Source organism: Etheostoma cragini, chromosome 17 (assembly GCF_013103735.1).
Source record: "Etheostoma cragini isolate CJK2018 chromosome 17, CSU_Ecrag_1.0, whole genome shotgun sequence".
Taxonomy (NCBI): domain Eukaryota; kingdom Metazoa; phylum Chordata; class Actinopteri; order Perciformes; family Percidae; genus Etheostoma; species Etheostoma cragini.
In genome coordinates this window covers 22,172,774-22,194,664 of record NC_048423.1, presented here as the reverse complement: position 1 = coordinate 22,194,664, position 21,891 = coordinate 22,172,774, and the positions used below count along the sequence as shown (strand labels likewise).

The 21,891-nt window shown below is 40.7% G+C and overlaps 1 long non-coding RNA gene across 1 annotated transcript; it reads right to left on the bottom strand.

Moving 5' to 3' along the window:
* Positions 1–3,098: 3,098 nt before the first annotated feature.
* On the bottom strand, positions 3,099–21,875 carry LOC117960972. The gene is made up of 4 exons (XR_004660274.1): positions 21,733–21,875; positions 17,434–17,440; positions 10,898–10,901; positions 3,099–3,108 (listed from the first exon to the last, which is right to left on the bottom strand). It is a non-coding gene; the product is annotated as an uncharacterized LOC117960972 (long non-coding RNA).
* Positions 21,876–21,891: the final 16 nt, after the last annotated feature.

The following is a 21,891-nucleotide window of genomic DNA, read 5'->3' as shown; positions in this document are numbered from 1 at the left end:
CACTCCCGAGATTCTGGGTTCAGTGTCTTGTCCAAGGACACTTCAACATGGGATCCAACCACCAACCTTCCAATTGGCAGGCAACCACTTTACCACTGAGCCACACCCGCCTTGAATTATTAAAAAAGCGTATGTTGTATGTGTTTGCACCCAGTTTCAGGCTTAGAGAAATTTCTGACAGAAGAAGCATTCGCAGAACAACTTTGAACAGAAACAGCTGATACAATTGAAGTTACTTCACAGTGTTATATTGGCATAACTGTTTTGAGTTTTGACATTATCACAAAATGTGTAGTTCAAGATGTTAACTGTTATTTTTGCCACATAAGTGTGATACTGACATGCAGGACAATTTAAGATTGGGAGAATCTTGTTAAGAAACACATGTAGTGTTATTTCACCTGAGCAAAAGCAGGCGATCAAAATATATCTAAATATAAATGGAATATTTAAGCATTCAATGTACTGTATAAAACAGATACTTTTTCACTTTAAGCAGTTAAACAATATGCTCTGAAAAAGAAGAAATGTTCTACCAGACATTATACAGTGAAAACAGAAAAACTATCACCATTGATGTCTGACTGACAGACTGACCATTTAATATTAAGTAAAATGTCATGTTTTTATGGTATATGTCAACGCATTTACATGAACAGGTCCGAATGATATCGTACGGAAATGAATGCACAGCAAAATGTGTGTCATGCTACAAAATTAGGAGACCGCCGGGTGCTCACGTGATGAAGTGGGCTACAGACCTCCATTGAATCAGAGGTGGTTGGTGGTTCAGTTACCCAAAAACAGTTGACTTTGAGCTGGCCACAAAGCACCGCAAGCTGCCGGTCGTTTCGGCGGACATTAGGGTTAAATTGAGTCCACAAAATGTAATGAAAGTTAGGCACCTAAAGGACCGGTTAAGATTAGGAAAAAGATTGTGGTTTGGATTAAAATCACTCCTATTGAACACGCATTTCCTGGGTGAAAGTCTTTATTTTTTCCCGGGAAGCAAACTTTGCTCTCTGGCTCGTATGTCCCATCTACCGCGGCCATCAATGTCGGGAATACAGCAAGAAAAACGTGAAATCCTTACAAATTACCGTGCTTAACCTTTTGTAGCTTTTTGAACGAGAGCTGCATATGTTCAAAATCCTCAAATAAAAGTATCAGATGTGAATAAAATCTTAAAGTTGCCAAAAAACATGAAGCACCAGCACCTCCAACAGTGCACAGTACAGAACTTGATTAAATGAGTTTTGTTACTCTCTCCACCTCTGATCAAATGTTCCCAGAACTGTGAAAACATTTGAAAACTGCTCTCCTCTGCAGGATGAGGTCGTAAAAAAAGACAATTTTTCATTGGCTGTGGGTATTGACTGGGTAGGCCTGTCTTCAAACATGATCAATAGCAATGTATAATGTCGGCTCGCTTAATAATGTGCCTCAAACACAGCCAAATTCTCATTTTGTTTGGTCTCGAAAGAATAACAAGGTTGTTAATTATAAAGGTTACATTGATTAATATCCCCTCTTGCCCATCAATGGATGAGTACTCCTTGGTAATGAAACATGCTCGGCTCAAAGAATCGATCGGGCTTCATGGATGTGTGATGAAAAAATATCTGGCTGATATGAGAGAAATGAATTAGAGGACGATCATAGGGGGGTAATGAGCTCCTGTCTTTTCCAGACATCGTAACTTGATGGAGTACAAACAGAGATAACCGGACGGGAAAATAATGAAATGACGAAAAAAAACATGCATCAACAGTTCCAGCCACATCGTGCTTGTGGACGGATTAATAATGACTGAGATAAAGCATCATGTACCTTCAAATAAACCCTCTTCCATACACTAAGTGAGGCATATTTTGCTGTATTGAAACAAGAAATTGCATTTTGTGTTCATTTTAACTGGGTAAAATGGCTGGATTCCGTGTAGCATCCCTCTTGAATGCTGGGGGAGATGCCATTCTGATCATCTAATCTACCTCCACCCCCTCTAAACGTCACTCCTGCCTATGTGACAGAGGCAGACACCGACGGAGGGCCAGATGGTGTGTGTTACACTTGTTTTGCTGCTGCTCGCCTGTTGTTGTGGCAGCAGCGGGCCCCCCTAGACGAAAGCTTTTGTTTCCGAGCTTGAAGAGGAGAGAGGAGGAGAGGGTGAGGAATGAGTGGGAGACAAAAACAAATGTCCCTATTAGATTATCACCTCAGCCCCTGTGGAAGAACACTCTCCTCCAGTCCTGTGTGTGTATGCTTTGCTGGAGTGGGTGTGTGCCCCCCTGCTGCCACGAACAGAAACCAGGGGTCTGATATCTCAATATCACTGGTATTATCCCGGGAAAGAGGCAATGGATCATTTTAATGCCATCTCGTGTACAGAAAGACCCAAGTAGCGGATCAATGATACATGTCCCCCAACCACCCATGACACCTACCAGCCACACACACACACATCCCTCAACCCGGCCCCCGGATTCCTGCCTTTTTACTCTCGCATACACACGCACACCCCTCCCCTACCTACTCAATAAACTGTGAGAAAAAGCAATATCTCTCTTGAAGGCAGAGGAATATGATTAAAGTTTCTGCGGCGCCGTTATCATCCCATGAGCCGTTAACAGCGAGCAAAAATGAAGCAAAGTGAATTACCTCCAGCTGTCACCGTGTAGCCTGCAGACCCAGAGTCAAGGGCCCGTAATGTTCAAAGCACTGTTTAAGCTTATAATGACAAAAGTCAAGAAAAGCGTTTTGTGCCCTTTTCAAAAGCAACCATGGTGTGGAAAATTCTTGCCTAGAATTGTTTTCTATGTTTCCACAGAGAACTTACAGAGGAAATACTATAAGAACTAGTCTTTTTTCAGTATAGAGTGTCAAAACATCTTGAAATTAAAGAGTGGTCATAACCGCCTACACCAGGGCTGAAAAGTGGTACAATGTGCATACTATAATTTCTAGTGTTTTTGTTCGTTCCAATTACCTCCATGTTGCATTTTTTATCACTCTTAAACTACTGTCAATCAAAAACTTATTGTACAGTTTTTTCAAGTTAGAATTATTACAAGTCCCCCAGCAGAAGAACAGAGACCCTACTCCGATACCCTAAGAAAGCCAAATACTCAGGACTGCTTCACGTTGCATTGGCACAAAACAACAGTCATGCCTTCCTCGTTGACTCGTAGTTGCATAGAGGCTACCCGTTTCTTCTCTGTGGGGAACCTGTCCAGTGTCTCTCACCCTGGACAACAACAGAAAGGGTCCAGTCCCTCTCCAGGAGTTTGATTGCAGACCCGGTGCCATACGTAGAGGTGAGCCCAGCTGAGGTGTGCCTAGAAACTATAAGAAACCAGGGATCAGCGAACCTGGGTCATTGTCTCCCAGCTGGTTGTCAATGCACCCAATCCCTGTGGGGGTGGAACCACAGGGCGGCAGCACGACCACCGGACACTTGCTGGCAAGTTCCTACGTTTGGCGCCAAGAGGGGTCCCCAAGGTGCTGCAGCTCCTTCTAGGTGGATTTATGTAGCGTTTTTCTGCCGTTCTTAGACCAATTTACCTTGGGAGACCCTAGCACATTGAGTTTTTCCATATAAATACAATTGCCTTTCCATAGCTAGATGGGGGAATTGATAAATATTTGTGTATATATATATACTATATAGATATTTACCATAGTGGTATCCTGCCATACTGATAGTTTTGGTTGTATTTACCATAGTGGTATCCTGCCATACTGATAGTTTTGGTTGTATTTGTCCAGGTCATCAGAAATTAGATTTTTGCCTTTGATAGGTAAATGGAATTTAATTAGTGGTGATCACAGCATTTAACATTTGGCACATTTAAAAAACTGAACGGCAATGTTTACTGCAAGTAAACAGTGTGCTGATGCATAAATCTAACTGATAGCAATCTCAAAACCTGAGCAAATAAAACCAAAGGTGTTACAAAACATGTATTTCTATTCCCTTTGCTTGACTGATTTTCATCATCAAGTATGTGGTTAACAATAGGACTGTGAGATCTGAGTGTAAAGGAAAGTGTAAATTGTCATCACACTCATATATCTGTCTCTCATGTCTCAAGTATTGAATCATGTAGATAAAATCATGTAGATAAAACGACAGCAATTTAAGAGGACACATTGTCATTTCCAACATGTCACTGTTAATCCCACCCCTTATCAGTTCTCTTGCTATTTCCACAGTGCACTTTATGTGTTGGGGTCTGGGGTGGGAACATGGCAGAGAGAGTTTTGGGTTATAAACACCGTCATTAAAAAATGTTCACTCCGTCCTCTTGAAAAGCCAAGGATTTTGAAATCCTTAAATGTAACATTACGGCTCACCATCAAACGAAATATCAGCTCTGGCTGCAACGCTAATAGGTAGCAGCAATGGGACGAGAGGAGAATCAGACAAATCCAAAGAAAGTGTAATAGAAGGAATGAGAGGAGTGAAAGGTGGGTAGGAGGCTGATTGCAGCAGGGTGTCTGAGCCCTGTCTGTCTCCCTGTTTGATTGCAGCCCTAGCTGGTGCCTTAGACCTGCTTTTTTAAAGTCAACGGACAACATAATGGTTTACTCTGTGATCATAAGTAAAATAAAGCAGGTAGTATTGTGTCAAACCTCAGGAAGCATTGCCAATAAAAGAAGTGTGTAGGCAGAAACCAATACAAGGAATGTTACAGTGAGCTCCCGTGTGTGTGTGGAAAGGCAGTGTGTTGATAAATTAAGTCCAATAAATTAGGACAGGGACTCATTTTGTGCCAGACTGACAAGTGATGCCTTGGGATTCACCCAGTGATAAACTCCATCATCCCTTTTACATCCATTAAACAGGAGCAATCATCTAGATTGACACAATGAGTGCTTATGAAAAAAAAAACAGATTGCATGACATTTATTACTTGACTTTTCAGTTACAACTAATCTTTAATAATTTAGTTGTTACTGTTTTGAGTTTCTCAAAGGAAAGACCTTGGGAGGGCCCCGAAACCATACTGCAAAGTAAAGTCTGACTGATGCTTGTGCGGAGGCTCCACACGCGTTTTGCATGTTTGTGTGGGGAGTGTGTGGTAGAGCAAGTGAGAGAGTGACAGTGATTAGCTTAAGAGCAAGTACCAACTCTGGAGGCACAGTGAGAGAAACAAAGTGACAACAAAAAACAAAAGTCAACCCTCTCCTTGATTTTGTGTTGTTCAGGAAATGAGTCAGGGGAAATGCAACGCTTACAAGCCACAGCCGAGAGTGGTGTGTCGCCGTATTGTGTAGTTTTTGAGAGGTGCACGCCAGGCTACGGCATAGGGTCCGGCATAGGGCCCGTTGTAGGGTCCCGTGTAGGGTCGGTGTCATCTTTGTACCCATGGGATTGATTTAACGCAGAAGCATGAATTGGTCATTCTCAACAGGATTTGAGTAGTCATGTATTCAAAATACCCAAAACTTGTTTCCTTGGGGCGGCCTCTGGCTCGCCCAGTGGGAGCGTTTGCCCCATGTTGGCTGAATCCGGCAGTGGCCCGGGGTTCAAATCTGACCTGGGGCCCTTTGCTGCGTGTCGTCCCCCATCTCTCTCCCCCTTTCATGTCTACCCACTGTAATGGAAGGTAAACCCCCAAAAAATCGAATCTTTAAAAAACTTACTTCCCTGTATAAAGTTTAGGTCACGTGTCATGGATGGCAAAGATTTACATGTTAACGACTTACGAGCGTTTACGTCATGAAGATGATTATTTGATGACACATACATGATGACGCTACATCTCTTACAATTGTGCTAATTACACTGAATGTCTTGACCTCGTGTGAGGCATCCATGTTTTTATAGTTCTCATTTTTTCAAGGGATAGGGGCAATAGTGTTGTTGGTTTTACAGCCAGTTAAAAACTAGCTGGTGAATGTAGGGGAAAATTAGCTGTTAAAGATCCAGACATGTGCTTCAGGGTATGATGGACACCTAACAAGAACAACAAGGCGATTGAATTTCTCACCTACATACTTAGATTCATCATATTCATTTTAATTTTGCAAGCATGTCTACGTGATGTGTAAGTAGCATGCGTTCATTTGAATGTACCATAACAACTTTATAGGGAGATAATATGTCGATGTGGTGACAGCTTGTTCTTCTTCTGCAGGCTGTCAAAGATGGCAGTTAATATTGCTTTAATGCTAGAAAAGGTCCTTATGTTTGAAATAAACCAGTGCTTACTGTAAAACAGAGGTCTCCTGTGTCAATGTTGGATACTTTGTATCATTTTAACCATCCACGAAAATCTAAGGTTCTGTGGGAACGTATCAATATGCTGTGGTACGCTTGTTGCAAACATCAAAAATATATGTCTGACCAAACAAGCATTGCTTTTTATGTACTTTTTTTGTATGGTAAGGTCTTGCTCAGTCTTACAGTGCCATTTGTTATGAAAAGGAGATGGAGGTCTGCACAGCAGCTTTCCATAATGATCAATATGCAATTTGATGCTTATGCTAAGTCTAAATGATGTAATTATAACATTGGAAATGAAACAGAGTTTTACATTAATTTGAAAATCTAAGCACTTTCATTTTATGCTCCCAACGTATTCTAGCAGATTTCACACCTACTTTCAGACCGTGACGCAAAATGTAAAATTAACTGCAGTCATGTTAACAATGATTTCAGTTTACAGTGATTAGCCATGACAATGAGGATGTATTGATGTTAAAATTAAATGCCACCACTTTTAACAAACACAAAATGTAATACAAAGTAAGAAAATTGTCATATTGGACTGCACTGTAGACGTTGCTCCACTTTTGAGAAAGATGTGTCCCTATCCAAAGAAGCTTAAGATAACACTTTACTGGGCTCATGTTAACCTAGAGTATAGTACCCACTTGCCTATATTTTTTCAAGTTTTGCTCAATATAACGGCATGGCGTATGGCTTGGCCCTTGAGGGTGGCCAGACGTTGGTGTTAATTCAGCATGAAATGATGTGAAGACAGATACATGGGGTCAAGAGAGTGCTGGTTGAGGTTAAATGGTTGGCCCCCCATTCAAAGAACCACAGAATGAACAGTGCAGCCTCATTAGCAGCCTGATATGGTAGCGGGTCCATCTGGAATAGCAGGCAGAGGAACTGGAGAGACTGGGACTCAGCACAGGGATAGAAGGGTTAGAAATAGCTCAAAGATTAACAGACTGACCGCAGGACACACACACACAAACACACACACAATGGCACAAAGCAAGCAGACAAAAAAGATCTAGAGAAGCACTCTTAGCCATCACTTTTAAAGTCAGAGACAATGTCAAAGTCATTCAAAATACATAGAAACACACCAGGTTGTTTCTCTAGTTTCTTTATGAAGCATTCCTGCATATCCTTAGAAAAAGTAATATGTAATTTGTATGTATTCCACGTATTTATTGCTGTATGCACCACATTGACTGCTGCTGTATAAAAGCGTGAAACACAGGGTGTTCAAGCGGAATTTTCCCAGGAAAACACATCACTTTCACCCAGGAATTGTGTGTTGTGTCTCGGGAGTAGTACTAAGGAAGACCAGGGTTTTAACCCAAATCACAATCTCTTGTTCAATTCTAAATGGTCGTTTTGATGTCTGAACATAATGTTGTTGCCAGTAATGTCCCACAAAAAATGACCGGCACCCCACGGTGCTCTGTACCCGGCTCACAGTCTTTTCTCGGCTAAATAAAACTGTAAAGACCTCTAAACTTAATGTTATTTGCCTGATTTTCATGTGAATACCATGCGCCTAATTTTGCTGGATATCATAGGAATTATTGGGAATAAGTTTCAGTAGCATATCTTAACCAGTTTATGAGAAAGCGTTCACTAATACACACGCTCATACATAGAAAGTGCCAGATCTGTATCTGTATTTTAAGCCCTTCTTGCATCGTCTAAAATTGTTAAAGAGCCTGAGTAGTTTTCCATATTTGTATAGTTTCTACAAAATACTCATAACTTCATGTAAAAATGCAGTCTGGCATAAAACATAGGTAATGGGTCTTCTCATGGAATGGGACAGATGTGTTTGTGTTTCAATATGTACGAATCTATGCATATTTTAAATGCATGAATGATACTGTACATTAAATATGAATACTGCATATATATAATATTAATACCATTTTGTAGTCACTGTTCCATTTTCTGTATTCTGACCGCTGTTGCCACTGTGCGTCACACCTCAAACCGGCACCCTCAGACACCGCCTACCAAGAGATCGGGTCTGGCCGAGGTTTCTTCCTAAAAGGTGAGTTTTTCCTCACGACTGTGCATGGTCGCACTTGTCACACCATGCCTGCTCTTGGTGGAATTTTGGGACTTCATAAATTATAGAGTATGGTCTAGATGTGTAAAGTGTCTCAAGATAACTCTTGCAATGATTTGATACTATAAATAAAATAAAATTGAACTAAATTGCAAATACAATGTGTTTGAGTGTTACAGAGTGGTCATATGTGCATTGGGCATGCAAAAAACACACACAAGTGTCTTATTGTGGAGGGTTTGTATGCTTTTTTTTAAGGGTACTTAAGGGTAATTATTGACTACAGCACTCCCATTATCCATTATGTAATGAACAGTATAATCACATTTTAATTAGGCCCTCCTTATCTGGTAAAAACCTACAGTACTGTGTACAGATCTGTGTAAAATGTGGTTATATCTAATATCATTTTATGACGTATAATTAATCTATCTATCTATCTATCTATCTATCTATCTATCTATCTATCTATCTCTTTGCCCCCAGTTGTGGACACCGGCTCTCTGCAATGCATTTCTCATCTCCAGGCACAATCTCGGATAAGTTCGATGACCTCATTGGGGTTCTTTGTTCCACACTTAAAAAATCTACTGCACAGCCACAAATGACATTATACAGCTGCTTCACCTTCTAACAGTACTCCACATAACAATCAAACTGACCTGTATGTGCAAAATGTGTTTTTCCATAAATGGACTAACTGGCGCTTGAGAGGGACGATGTTAGGCCTGACATCAAGACCCAGGCTTGGAGACACTTAGTTGAGGTGAAGAGGGAGGCTGGGGGCCAGAGATGGGAAGTAACGAAGTACAAATACTTCGTTACTGTACTCAAGTAGATTTTTCTGATATTTTTACTTTACTATTTATTTTTGTGGCGACTTTTTACTTCTACTCCTTACATTTTAACACAAATATCGGTACTTTCTACTCCTTACATTTTACAAAATTGGCTCGTTACTTTAGTTTTTACAAGAGGTTGTCATGTCGGACAATAGCTGGGACACGCGCCTCACACCGCGAGCGGGTGCGCGCGCCACACGGAGAAAAAAGTGAGAGAAATGAAAAGGAGAGCTGTCTGGAGGATAATCAGCTGAGATTGTGTGTGTGCGTCTTTGAAAACTGGAAGTCGTATAACTCATGTTGTCAGTTCACTTAAGCCTGTTATTGGTCTATAGTTCTTCACATTTAAAGTAAGTCTTCTGTCGTTCTGCATTAATTCACAGCAAATCATTGCAGCTTTGTGGCGCTAACGTTAGCACATATTAGTATGGATAGTGCTAACATTAGCACATAGTAATATGGATGGCGCTAACGTTAACACATAGTAGTATGGAGGGCGACATGGTTGAAAATGAAGAAAACAGCAAGACATTCCCATCATCCTCAACCTTATCTGAGAGAGATGTTTGAGACAGGAGACATCAAGAAGACTCCTGGCCAGTGTGCTGGGGAACTTCTTCATTAATGTCTGTTTAGTCATTCATATTTTAATCCTTTATTTTATTTCCAGAAGCCGTATTTGAGCACACACATACAAGTAGATACATTTACATGTATTGGGGAAAGATTAAAAATAGAAACTGGATATGTGAATTCTCACAGAATCACAACTGAATTCATATCTTGCTAATAAGTCAGAATCTTATTAACCTGGAGTCCCAGTCTCTGTTATAATAATCTTATATTTAGGCCTATTGGCAGACATCCATTTAAAATGTAGCCATTGCCACATAAAGACCGTGTCCTCCATGTCCACTGAAGTCTCTCAGCGTCTCTCTAGTAACATTTGAGTGCTCCAGGTAGCTTTCGCAAGGCTACTTTTACTTTTATACTTTAAGTAAATTTCCAAGCCTGTACTTTGTTACTTTTACTTGAGTAAATAAGTTTAATCAGTACTTCCACTTTTACCGGAGTATTTTTTAACACAAGTATCTGTACTTCTACTTAAGTACGGGAAGTGAGTAATTTTGCCATCTCTGCTGGGGGCCCTGGAGCATGTTAACCCGTTATGTGGAAGTGCACAGTATTTGAGGAGTATTACGGAGCTTTTTTTCCATTCATAGCCCAATTTCTATATCTCCAACAGACAATCAAGACAAACTAACTTAATTGCAGTTGCACCATTTCATGTATGATCTCTATACCATGTAATCTGCTCCTATCAGCATTCTGTTGGCATTCTCCACCTTTTTTTTGTAAGATCCATGTGTCAACGAATGGATACAACAACAACAGATTTAAATTGTTCAAGGCAACTACTAGTTGCTAGTTCATTAAGAGGGCAGGCAGTACCAGGGAGAGGTCAAACATCAAGACAGAGTGCAATAAATACAAATGTAGAACGCTGAAAAAAGCTTGAAGTTGACGTTTCTAGTGTTTTTGTTTGAGGAAAATCTACTAATATTAATTTAATCGAAGATTAGATGCACCCCATTCTTACAGTCGGTGACATAGATTCACACTTTGCAGGTACTCAACGCCAACTATCTTTGAAGAATAGGCAAAAAACAAATAGCACACATAAAGAAACTGTCTGACCTATGGACAGACTTTCAGACACACACATGTACACACACACACACATGCACAGACTTGAAATCAGATATATACAGTACTGCAAAGAAAGCTCAAGCCAAAGACAAACACCTCAGATGCCCTGTCTGTCTGCCACAAAGCAGAAAGCGGAGGGAGGAGTGGAGTATGTTGCAGCAGATGGCTCATCTCCTCCTCATCTTCCTCCTCTCTCCCTCTCGTTCCTCTGCCACCTGTGGAGGAGGACACACACTCTCCAAAACTGTCCGCCCCCCGTGAAATCAAGGATGCAGGTCATTTATCATGAAAGGAGCAGGTCACCTCAAATTAAAGTTTGTTGTGTGAGTGCATGATTCTTTTTGTGGGCTCCGTACTTGTCAGTCTGAAAGTCACAGTTACCACCGATGGGAATTTGTCTTTGCAAGCACAATTCCTAAACATATTTCATGGTTGTCTTTCAACTAAGTAATTCAACTGCACTGCATATATTATAAATAAATGTAAGGGGAAGAAAAAGTTTTAATCCTGGCAGAAAATGGCAGCTCTCTTAAATAAGACTAAATGGGATTTGAACAAAAGATCTGTGCAGAACTTGTCGGTAGTGACAGGATAAAGATGAGAACTTTTAAAAAGAAAGTCATGAAAAGGTTTTATTTATATCTACTGTAACAGCACTGTCATGAACAGGTTCTCATGATATCGTATGAAAGGTTATGCACAACAATTCGATGCTGGCGTTCAAAATTAAGGGTCATGTGATGACTGTACATGACAGTTAAGTGTAGCAGGCTCCAAAACAACTAGTTAAGATTAGAAAAAAATTGTTATGTTTTGGATAAAAACCCTTGTCCCCTTGAGTAGAACTCCCGGGACACAAACACATGTTTCCTGGGTGAAAGCCTTGTGTTTTACCCGGGGCATGAACTGTGCTCATCTGCTTGAAAGCCCTGTATTTACGACCCACCCATCCACCCCAGCCTCCACCTAGAGTGCTCCCAGAGTGCTAAGCAGGAAATATGGGGTACACAGCAAAACATATGTGGAAGACATACGAATTGCAGTGCATTAGTGCATTTTTTGTAGGAATGGTTCGTGCAGACGTCTCACAGTGCTGTGTCTTCTCTTCACTCTCTGTTCCTTTGTTTCAGAGACGGCTAAAACCATGCATCGCCTTCACTTCTCTCCAGCTGAGTTGACGTTGTGACAGGCCTTGAGAGGCAAGGATGCACACACAGTGTCCTTATTCTGTCACCTTCCCCCATTGGCTTTGACTGGCCCCAACCCATGCATTCAAGCCCCTGCAGCAGAGCCAATAAATCACTGTCTTCAGATACAATACAAGAGACAGTTTGCTCAAGGAGCTCGGCATAGACGTTATCAGTGTTTGGTCACAATCTATTTTGGTCCTCTCCGTTTTAGTCGCTGGATGTCTGGCATGAAAGATATAGATATGCCAATGCTTCACACTATGATGAAAGCTGCGATGTTCTTCGCCGCATTAATGCTTAGGATAATCATCAAACTGATCTGGATTTCATTCACAGATCTTTGCTCTCACTCCTGAGGAATGTGTCCACACAATTACTCACATTGCACACTCATTGTTCATCATGACCTTTTGTCACATAACTTTGCGAGGTGGGTGACACTTCATATTCTATCTTCAGGCCGTCTCTGGAGAGGCATTATTGCTGATGCATGTACCCCCTAGTACATGTGTCCTCCTCAAACACCCACCCATTAATCTTTGAGCACTGGCTATCAATGCAAACGTCCCCATATCATCGTCTCTCTCACTCAACCTCGTAATATCTGCAGTGACAAATTGACAGAGCTGCAGAATGACCTCAAGTCATTTTTACATTGCAATGTATCCACAGATGAATAATGAGAAAATTGGCCCCAGGAAACTCTTCGTGGTCGTTTTGCATCTCTTTGTGTCTTTGTAGTTGTTTTGTGTCTTTGTTGTCATTAATCGTCTCTTTGTAGTTGTTTTTTGTCTGTGTTGTTATGAAGCTTCTCTTTGTACTTGTTTTGTCTCTTTGTCTTGAGCTTCTTTTTGCAGTTGTTTTGTCTCTTTGTTGTTTTCAAGCATCTTGTAGTTGTTTTGTCTCTTTGTTGTCATTAAGCGTCTCTTTGTAGTTGCCTTGTCTTTTTGATGTCGTTAAGCGTCTCCTTGGGGTTGTTTTGTCTCTTTGCTGTCGTTAAGCGTCTATTTGTAGTTGTTTTAACTCTTTGTTGTTGTGTAGCATCTCTTTGTTGTAGTTTTTTGTCTCTTTGTAGTCCTTTAGCATCTCTTAGTAGTTGTTTTGTTTGTCTTTATAGTTGTGTAAATCCTCTTTATAATCATTTTGCGACTCTTTCTTGTTGAATTTCGTCCATGTTGTTTTGCAACTTTTTGCAGTCATTTGTCGCTCTTTGTGCCGATTGGCACCTCTTTATACTAGTCGTTTTGTGCCTCTTTGTAGTTGTTTCTTGTGTCTTCTTCTGCTTAATTTTGCATCTCTCTGTCCACTGTAATATTGTAAATAAAATTGTGGTTGTTTTGCGTCCCCTCTGTGATTGTTTTTTCATCTCTTTTTTGTATTTTTGCATTACTTTATGGTTGTTTTGTGTGTCTTTATAGTTGTATGTTTGGATCTTGCAACAAGAAAGGCTAACAATCTATTTAAATTGAATCTCTGGTCCAGGTCCCCTTCTGGCCTGTGCCAGTAGGCAATCCATCCATGGCTGTATCCCAGTGCACAGGCTTGTTAAAAGGTCAGGAAGGAGGCTGCAATGTTGCTACAGACCGTGTGAGGCCTCTCTGACATATACCATACATAATAATAATAATAATTAAAGCTGCAATCAGCGTTGGACGGGCCCTCACTAAAATGCGCGCGTCCGGGTTACAGGCAGACGCCGTTACTTGCGACCGTGCACATGCGCGGCTCTCAGACACTGCAAATTGTCACAAATTTTTTATCAAATCTTGGATATATCAAGAATGTGTTCCAAAACCAAGGCCTATGAAAGATTTCTGATCAAAGGTTAGATAGCAAGCAAAGTCTACTTAGACAGTGATACATTTTTGTTTTGCTTAAATATCTGATCACCATTTCGGCTGTTTGTAGTATTATGTCTTTTAATTTGATAAAAATACTAAATAATGCACGGACTATGTATTGGTATGTAATTTATGGTGGTGTAAGGTGCTGGAAAAAGCTTTTGAAAGGACCTTAAAAGTGCTTGAAACGTGCTTGATTTAGACCTTGGAATAGGTTTACGAACCCTGATTAAAATCATTGGATTCATTGATTATTCTCAAAATAAAGAAGTAAACTGATAATTAATATTTACCAAATAATTCAAGTTTGTAGCTTATTTGACAAAAAACAGTGTAACCCTTATTAAAACTTTGTTTTGGCTTAAAGTCTAAAGCTACATGAGACTCGTAGCAAACCTGCAAAATGTCCTCAAAGAAATTCCGTGTTGTAAATGTCTTCCCGTAGACCAACATTTAGTTTTTCTCGGTCAAAATTACAAGTTAAAACCTTCTGAAGACACTTTTGTAACTATTCCCAAAGTTCTATTTTTGACCAAGAATTCAAAGCTTTCTCCGACATTTGATTTCACTTTTTGACGTTTTCTAACTTTTCCCAAAGTTCTTTCTCTCACGTCTTTTATGATTTTTTCTTCACTATTTACCCATAGTTGGGGTTGTTTACCCTTGACTGGGACAGTGGTTGACGGGCGTCAGGGCGTTTCTTCTCACCAATGGGCCTGCATGCCGTGTCACTGGGGCCCACTGCTGCTCCGAGATCCTGTACAACTTAGCCTGGAACCACAAGGGACCAGTTACCATGTATGGAACGGGGAGGCGTGTAACGAGGTCTTGTCAGCGGAGAGGCTATTTACCGGCGGAGGAGGCTTACACACTCGTCTCCTCTTTCAGCCCCTGAAAACAAAGGGCTGTCTGGTGCCAGTAGAGAGTGGCGAGCAGAAGCAACATGTAGCATGTAGCATGCAGCACACACTGACTATAACACTTCTGCCCTGACGCATCACACGCCCAGCGAGCTAATACACACACACACAAACACAAACAGACATACAAACACACACACCGCACACACACAGACCCACAAGCAACACAGACCCAAACAAACACACACACACACACCGACAGACCCACACAGACACACACACAGACCCACAAGCACGCACGCACACACACAGACCCAAACACACAGACAGACACACACACACACAGACACACACATACCCATAAACACACACACACACACACACACACACAGAGACAGACCCACAAAGACAGACACACACACACAAAGACCCACTCACACACACACACACACACACCGACAGACCCACACAGACAAACACAAACCCACAAGCACGCATGCACACACACAGACCCATACACACACACACACACACACACACACACACACAAAGACCCACACACACAGACAGACCCAGACCGACAGACAGTCACACACACACCCATACACACATGCACGCACGCACACACCACACACACACACACACACACACACACACAGACAGACAGACAGACCCACACAAAGACAGACAGACAGATACTATACCAGTACAAATGCATATTCTCTTCCTCAGTCAGGCAGAAGCTTTTTGTACCTCTTCTACTTCTTTGGCTTTTCCATAACCTGGCTCTGAAGATCTACCAGCCACCTCAAGGTGCTCTCAGTCCTCTCCCACTCCTCTTTTTTCTGCTGAGTTAGCTTCAGGTTTTCTGTGGCCTGAAGGAGGGATGATTTTTCCTCCTGCCACTGGTTGAGAAGACTCTCTAGCTGATGTTCATACTCTTTCTCAAGAGCATCTATGATGTTCTTGTTGTTTTGGTCCTGCATCTCCAGCTGGGCTCTATGGGAAGCCTGGGATCTTTCCAGAATCTCCTTTGCCTCCTCTTCCGGTTTTAGGGGAGCTTCCTCCACCTTGCTCAATTTATCCTTTAGCTCCTGAGCTGGAGCACTCTCCATCTCCAGATGGCTCTCAAACTCCATGTTGGTCTTACTTGCCTTGAGTTTCCGTCTCTCTTTACAAAGCTCCATCTTTTGAGTCTCCACTTCCTTTTTCAGGGCCTCCTTTTCTACCTTCATCTGCTCCAATTCGACCTTCCGGTCTACAGTAATGAAGTACTGCAGGTCCAGATCTTTTTGGACTTTTCGCAGCCTGTTGTTGGTTTTTCCCAGCTGGGATTTCAGATGCTCTGTTTCCCTGGGTGGGGAGGGAACACGTTCAGCAAGCTGTACTTTCAAGTCCCTCATCTACCTCTGCATCAACTCTTTCTCATGGCTCCAAATGCTGCCTCCTGTCTCTAGTTGGTGCTGATTAGGGAGATTGGCCAGGAAGTCCTCTCGGATGATCAGGTCAACCCTCAGATTCACATTGGGTGAGAGTTGCCTCGCTGTCCTTCAGCTCACACCGTACTTGTTCTTCAAGTGAACTGAGATAGAAATTGATTGGTTGAATCTCTCTGGATTTCAAGTCCATGTTGACCAGTGTTTTTTCTCCTTTTGCAATGTGCACCTTTGAATTGACTCTCTGATACAAACTGCTGTCTGAGTGAATATGTGTCAGAACTAAAGTTGGGTCCTGGTGTTCAATGTGTTGTTATGACAACAACAACATGGATTCTTATGTTTGCAATCCAAATGGTCATTGAATATATTCCATTCTATCTTTGATTCTATTGTTGCTGTGAGACACCAGTTTGTCTATGTTTGAATACACAGTATGAATGTAATGATTTCTGATTATTCCTAAAATATGGCAGAAAGAATACTTTAAGAAATATGGAAAGGAAAAAGATGAGCAGTTCACACAAGTATGAACCAGTAGGGACGTCATTTCCTCTAAGTCCAAAAACCATGTGCGCCCCGCTTTTTTAAGATGTGCATTTACCACAATAAAATAAAAATAATATATAATAATAATAATAACAATAATAATAATAATACATTTTATTTAAAGACGCCTTTCTTGGCACTCAAGGACGCCGCACAGGGAATTCATAAATTAAGAACAGCAAAACAAATACTATACAACAGCAAGATAAATACTATACAACAGAAAAACAAATACTATACAACAGCAAAACAAATACTATACAACAGCAAAACAAATACTATACAGAAAAACAAAACCAATACTAATAATAATAGTAGTGCATCAACATAAAATGTTGATATAGTTGATTGTAAAACAATAAACATGATCTTGACTCTGAACTACATGCAACAGTGTAGCCAATAGATTACTTTTATTCCATACTCACCACTTGCCTGCTTCATGGCTGGTCATAATTTCATTTTTTGCATATTAGAAATAATCTATGGTTTTAAGTTAAGATTTCCCTAGCTGTCTGCTATATGTCACTGTTGCAGTCAAAAGATATTTGATTGGCTACATATTAAAACATGTACTAATTACTCTGTAGCCACCAGTGTTACTTTTAAAAAGGAATTACTTACAGAATCTAGTTACTTCATCCAAATAGTAATTAAATTAGATACTCTGTTACAAATTATAACAGTAATTAAAGCTGCAAGAAGGGATGAACGGGCCACTCGCCTCCTCGTAGGTCGGGGGTGCTGGCAGAGGCCAATCTTGGCGGCAGTGCATTTGTGCGACAGTCAGACACTGCGAAGCCAAAGATTGATTTTGCTGCAGCTATCTGTGTGTGCTGGGGGGGGGGGCGGCTCAATGCTCGGGCCCTAATAATGTATACTTTATTAATCATGCAAGGGGGAATGAATTACAATGTTTTCACATTACACACATGCTCAGTACCTGTACATGCACTAATGGAGAGAGGTCAGAGGTACCTTTTCATTCAAGCCCATGAAAAGGTACCCCAAGCAGTTGAGGGTCCAGTGCCTTGCTCAAGAGCACCTTGGCAGTGCCCAGGAGGTGAACTGGCACCTCTGTCTCTACCAGTCTACCACCATACTTTGGTCCGTATGTGGACTTAAACCTGTAACCCTCCAGTTCCCAACCCCACTCCCTACTCGCAGAGCTACTGCCACCCCCAAAGGTGTCAATATAGATCTCTTGGGCCATGATGGATCTGGCTGATTTAAAAGAAAGGGTGTCAGTCTGCAATGATTGAAGGCTTTTGCCGTTGGAATGTCACTGAGAGAAAACTGGGGTTTGGAAATGATTGCATAGGTTGAAATGAAAACAGATTTTTTTTTGGAAAATCAAGCACTTTTATGGAAATTGCACTGAGAAGTTTTTCATTTATTCACACATCTGTCATTCCAGTCAGCGTGCCTCAAGCATGCAAAAAAAAAAGGGTTTGCCAGACTGGAAGAAGCCACAGGCTGTGATTTGCATAGAAAATGGCCACATGTGATTGGCTGAAAGTGAGGAATAAACAAATGAGTTGGATGTGAGGCTTTAGAGTTGGATCTCAGAAAAACAATTCCTTTGAGTGAGATTCAAACTTGGACAGTAACGAGTTATTGACTCTATCAAGTCATTTCTCCCCTAAATATATAGCCAGCAAGTAGGCTACTGCTGTGTCATATTATACTAAAAGTCAATGGACTATTGTAAGAGAATAAAATAGAGGCAAAGTAAGGGGGGTAGGTTTTTTTTTGACTTTGGTAGGTATTTTTGTAATGGCTCTTTCTTTTGTACACACACACACACACACACACACACACACACACACACACACACACACACACACACACACACACACAAACTCCCAAAGATGTACTTCACTTCACTACATTGTACTTACTAAGGTTTTACACACAAAATATATCATGATAAATTGTTTGTATTACTATAGAATAAACTACTCAATAGTAGAATTATGGAGTAGTTAAAATGCTATACACACGCAGACACAGTACTTTTACTTTGAATCCTTTAACCCTTGTGTGGTCTTCCCGTCAAAATTGAAAATCAACAATTTTGTTGACGCTTTTTATGGATGTTCTAAACTTTTTCTTACGTTTTTGTCCCTTTTTTCAATATTTGTCACTTTTTGGACGTTTTCAACACTACGTAACACTAATTATTAACTTTGGTTGTACAGTTATTAATTGAATTTATGGTTAATAAATAAGGAAATTATAGCTAATGTTTAAGTTAGAAAATCAGAAATTAGGAACTTTTAGACTAAAATTAAAGGACTGTCAACTTTAACTCAACAATATTTCAAAACCACTTCAATTTTTTTTCAAATGCTATAAAATTGAATAAGACACCCCAAATTAATAAAAGTAGAGAATTGTACTTGCCAAAGAGGGTTGTGTGGAATAAATCACTTTATTTTGGGTTATGGCAATTGGGTAGTTAAAAAGAACATTGATGGAGGAAAACGGGTCAATTCATCTCGAGGACAACATGAGGGTTAAGGAAATGTTGCTGATGAATTGTTGAACATAAGTAACATTTTGAATGGCGGACCTTTACTTGTAATGGAATATTTTTACACTGTGGTATCAAAGTAGATAATTGAAGGTACTTCTCAGTTCTTCCAGAACGTGATTGGGTCACCGGATCATCATGTTAACAATCCCCTATTTCACTTTTTAGTTATCCATCGAAATACCCCACCTGGGGCCTATGCATTAGCCTTACTTTACCACCAAGAGAGGAAAGATTGTTAATGTTAGTAGGGACCAATTCAGCCGCACTTTAACACCTAACATTCATAGGAATGAGTCCCTACTGTCCGTACCTAATCCTACACGTAGGATTTGTTGATTCATCCTGAAAAAAATGTAAAAGTTAAAGTCCGTGCCACAGCTGCGGGAACATATTTTGAGTTGGGAGTGCTGACAAATTTTCAAAGTGACATTTTCAACCAAAGTAGACCCTCACACACCACACTGCACCCATCAACGAAAAACTGAAACAAGAATGAAATCCAAGACAGGGCCAAACTAGGCATGGGTAACACAGGATAAACACAAAGCTACCACAATGGTACAGAATGGCCTACTACAAGCTCAAAATACAATGGTATAAAACACACTACTGAATTGCTGCTGCTACTACTTCTTTCGGTTACAGTTGCTGGGTTTTCCGCCTCAGGTCTATTAGGCTTTTGAGCCTGAGATAGATTCATGAAAAATATCCAAAATGTGCTTTCGTGCCATGTTACAGTCAAGCTAACTTCTGTACTGTTGACCCGCCGGGAACGTTTCCACAACTATCTCCACTCATGAATGAGGGGCATCGGTCATCGGCAGATCAAATTATGCGTTTATCTTCTACCAACCAACTTCAAAAATCAAATTACATTCAATTGTAATGGGAAATTGAGTAGAATGAGTACAGTCTAGACCTGTTCTTTTATGAAAAGTGTAATGACATAACTGTTGTTGTGATTTGGCGCTTTATAAATACAACTGAATTAAAATTGAAGTTAAATTAAAAGAATGTCTAATTTTTAATTATAGTTGTAATTTGTCTACCTTTCACTGAGGGGGTTCTGCATCACCCTCCACACCCTTAGTCCCCCATGTTCCAACTAAAAATGTACATGCACGTACTTTTTTAAATTTGTTTCTGTATTACAATTCGTAATTACCTGAGTTCACAGAGGTACATTTCTAAAACACTCCAGTATAATCAGCTGTATTGTTAGGCATTTACAGCTATCTCCAACTGAAAAGATCGTCTCACTTACTAATGTGCGATACCACTCAAACATATTGCTCCACAGGGAATTAAATGGAGGACTTTGGAGTAGATAGTGTTAGTTAATTCTTTGTTTTTCAGCTTAACAAACAGTATAAGACTCTCTAAGACCAAAACAACAATTTGTGAATTCTTGAAATTGAGTGCTGCAGCCTTTTAATCCCTTCACACTGATGAATATTTAATGTGGAAGTAAAATAAATAAACGGATCTCATTTGCACTTGAAAAACAATTAGGAAAAAGGGAGCAGGACAAATTAAAATGTATAGAGGTCAACTTGATGTTTTTTCACTCTGGAGAGATTTCCTGTTTTTGGGGTAAGAATTCATCCCTGCTTTAAAGTGAGAAACATTATCTCGGGAGACCAGTGTGCCAGAGATGGCTCCATCTGGTCAACACTGCTAGTGTCAGGGAGAGTGAGAGAGCAACGCAGCCAGAGAAAGAAAGACAGAGACCAAGAGGGAGAAAGAAGAAAGGGTGGTGGGAGGAGGTGCCCGGTCGAGTCCTCAAAGTGCCGGACTGTTCTACTTAAAGATCTTTAAATAGGGTGATTCACTAGAATGCCTTGTTCTAGTCCGTCTCTGCTCTTGTGGAGACACCGTGGGATAAACCGAGGGCTGAGCATCATGGGAAAGTGGGTTGGGGGTGAAGACGGCAGGGCAGGTTGTGTGATCAGCGGAGCAGTAGTCAGCCAGTCCACACAGCAGTCTGGGACGTGAGAAAAACGTGCTCTGGTTTGTTGGCATTTCTTTAAACCAATCACAATCGTCTTGGGTGGCGCTAAGCACCGGACAGAGCCATGGTCCCGGTGCAAAATAGCCTCGGGAAGGAACTTGTTTTAGTGGAATGTGTATATTCAAGGTTTTCTTTTGGTTGGAAAACTCTGGTTTGACACTAGTTGTCTGGATTTACCCTGCAGAGGTCTACGGAGCAGTCAACCATAGTCCACAGAAGTCCACCCAAAAATATCAAACTTCCAACACAAACAAATTTTAAAAGATACTGGACATCCGACCCAAAGAAATTAAATCTGGGTTAGGGAATTTCTGAGGCAATGGAGCAATCCAGGCAGTGGGACTAATAGTAGTCCATATGGTTCATTAAGTTGCGATGATGTCCCTCATTTTCCACTTTATCTTAACTATAAACTTTGAACGCTTCGAGCCACATTAACCAAAACCTCTGAGTACAGATGTTCCGATACCGATACTGCCTAAAATGCTTGAATCGGTATCAGGAAATACTGGAGATTATGCACCGATCCGACACAATGTAATAAAGCCCAAAATAAACTTACCTTAAAGTAGTTTATTTATCTTCTTTTTCTGTTATACCTGACTTTCAAACTGGAGATCTGGTCTGG